Source organism: Trichechus manatus, unplaced genomic scaffold, assembly GCF_000243295.1.
Source record: "Trichechus manatus latirostris isolate Lorelei unplaced genomic scaffold, TriManLat1.0 scaffold00412, whole genome shotgun sequence".
NCBI classification, from domain to species: Eukaryota; Metazoa; Chordata; class Mammalia; order Sirenia; family Trichechidae; genus Trichechus; species Trichechus manatus.
In genome coordinates this window covers 79,744-82,495 of record NW_004444348.1, presented here as the reverse complement: position 1 = coordinate 82,495, position 2,752 = coordinate 79,744, and the positions used below count along the sequence as shown (strand labels likewise).

Here is a 2,752-nt window from a genome sequence, read left to right as displayed (position 1 = left end):
CAGTGGCTGCAACAATGAGCTCAAGCATAGCAACAATTGTGAGGATGGTGCAGGACCAGGCAGTGTTTTGCTCTGTTGCACACAGGGTTGGTATGAGTCAGAACCGACTCAACGGCACCTGACAACAACAGCAAACTTTTAGGTCTTCCGCATGCATTGAAGACTCTGTTGCCTGATTCAATTTCTTCCTTCCACCTTACCATATCTCTGGATGTCCCCATTAAACACCATAACCTCTTTGTTTTTCAGCCTTCTCACCCCCAGAAACCATCATCCCAACCCACCTTTACACACTCTGGACTTCGTCATTTCCAGTAACTAAGGTTAAGTGGTAGAATCTTTCCTTCTATGCAGGAGACCCAGGCTTGATTCCTGGTCAAATGCACCTCATCTGCATTCACCACCATCCGTTAGTGGAGGCTTGCGTGTTGCTATGATGCTGAACAGGTTTCAGGGGAACTTCCAGACTAAGACAGACAAAGAAAAAAGGCCTGGTGGTCTACTTCCGAAAACCAGCCAATAAAAACTCTTCGGATCACAACAATCCGATCTGCAACTGATCATGGGAATGGTGCAGGACCCAGCACCTTTCTGTCCAGTTGTGCACGGGGTCGCCTTGAGTTGGGTGCCGACTCAATGGCAGCTAGCAACAACACAGACTTCCAAAATCACTAATTTAAGTATCCTGCTCTCAACATTTCTTCTCTTTCTGCCGTCTTTGTTCAATTATTTCTGTAATGATTATTCTTCAACCTTTTCAAGATATAAAAATTAATTGACCTTCTGCTTTCTCCTGGTTCATCAGCTCCCCCCACCCCCTTTCTTTTTTCATTCACACTTATCCATTGTGGTTGATTGTGTTCTTATTCAAACTATGTACTGCCCCTCCCTCAGGGATGACTATACTTGCCCACCTCTTTATGTCACATCAGACTCAGTCATTTGACTTGAGGTGCCCACCTCTGTCTGAGATTATACATCCTCACTCTGCTGAACTCAGCAGTAGCCATGTGCCTTACTTTGTTCAATGTAATGTGATCAAAAGTGACAGGTACCACTGCTAAGAAGAAGCCACAAGGGCCGTCACATTGTTTTTCCGTATTGTTTCTTCCCTGTACCAGGAGACGAGCAGTGTCCCAGATAGGTGCTACTCTATCAGCATAGATTTTAAGTGAGGATAAGCGGTGCAGAATACAAGAGATACAATTTTGTTGTTGTTATTGATGCTGTCAGCTAGTAAGCTTTTTGAGTTCCTTATATTATCAGAGCATAATTAAGCCTAAATTGATCGAAATATATAACTTAGGTTTCACCATATTTTGACAGCATTTTGTCTTCTCCTCATGCCTACTTGGATAAGCCTCAGATAACTCTCTTGATCCCTGTCTTCCATGCCTGAATCCAGGAAGCCCGCTGGGACAAAAAAATCATAAAACGAGGCATCTTGATTCCACTATAAATTCATGATCCCCAACCTTAAATGGACCTTCAGTATTGTCCAGTAGTAATCTCAGTATATTATCTGATCAACTTAATATTTCATTCTCCATAACATATATTTCAATCTTCCATTCTTTTCAAATGCCCGTCCATCCTACTTCCCCTCATCCGTCCTTGACTCTCAGCAGAAGAATTTAACTCTTTCCATTATGAAGTCATCAGATGGGAATGTCCTCACATTCCTGAAACCAAACAGAGAAATGTACTTCCGTCTGCTTCCTCCCCACTTATTATAACAAAAGTTCTATCATCCACTTAAGTTTAATTACTTCACTGTGCTTTGGCTTCTATCTCCTCCTGACTTCTCAGGAACCTTACACTATTGATTATCCATTTTCTCTTCCATTTTCAACCTATCCCTCTTGTCTAAAACCTTCTTCTGGCTCTCAATACGTTTAACACTTTCCGTCTACCGAAACAAACTACACACTCTACTTCTTCATCCTCTTCCAATTTTTACCATATATCTCACCTCCCTCCTTCATAGACAAACCTTGAGAAAGAAAGAAGGAAGGGAGGGAGGGAGGAAGGGAGGGAGGAAGGAAGGAAGGGAAATTGATTTACTTAGTCTCTGAATTATTTTCCACTTAGTTCATTAGAAACTGAATTCCAGCCTCATGACTCTACTAAATAGCTACTGATAAATTTGCTAATTGCTTTACCGTCACTAAGTTCAATAATCATTTACAAATCTCAAGTTAAACACATAAAAGTATTCAATAGTGTTGAAATTTTCTCTCTTTCTTAGATGATCCTCTTGAAATTTATCTATAAATTCTCCTCATTTTTTTTCTTCCTACCTTTCTGACTGCTCCCCTTATATCTTCTATGTAGGTTAAGCCTCCTCTAACTGGCCCTTGTAGTTGTTGTTAGCTGCCATCGAGTTGGTTCTGACTCATAGTGACCCTACGTACAACAGAACAAAACACTGCCCAGTCTTGTGCCATCCTCACAATCGTTGTTATGCTTGAGCCCATTGTTGCAGCCACTGTGTCAATCCATCTCATTGATGAGCTTCCTCTTTTTTGCTGACCTTGTACTTTAGCAAGCATGATGTCCTTCTCCAGGGACTGATCCCTCCTGATAACATGTCCAAAGTATGTGAGACGTAATCTCGCCATCCTTGCTTCTAAGGAGCTTTCTGGTTGTACTGGCCCTTAGATGTTGGAATTCTCAAGACTAGTCCTCACCCAGGTGTTGTTCTCACTCTATACTCTTTCTAAGCAATGTCATCTATAAAATGTCATCTATA

General features: G+C 41.5%; 1 protein-coding gene across 1 annotated transcript in view; it reads right to left on the bottom strand.

The window, feature by feature from the left end:
• The window catches only part of CUNH12orf50 (chromosome unknown C12orf50 homolog), a 44,600-nt gene that overhangs the window by 9,484 nt on the left and 32,364 nt on the right, over positions 1-2,752 (bottom strand). The gene's annotated exons all lie outside the window — the stretch shown is intronic.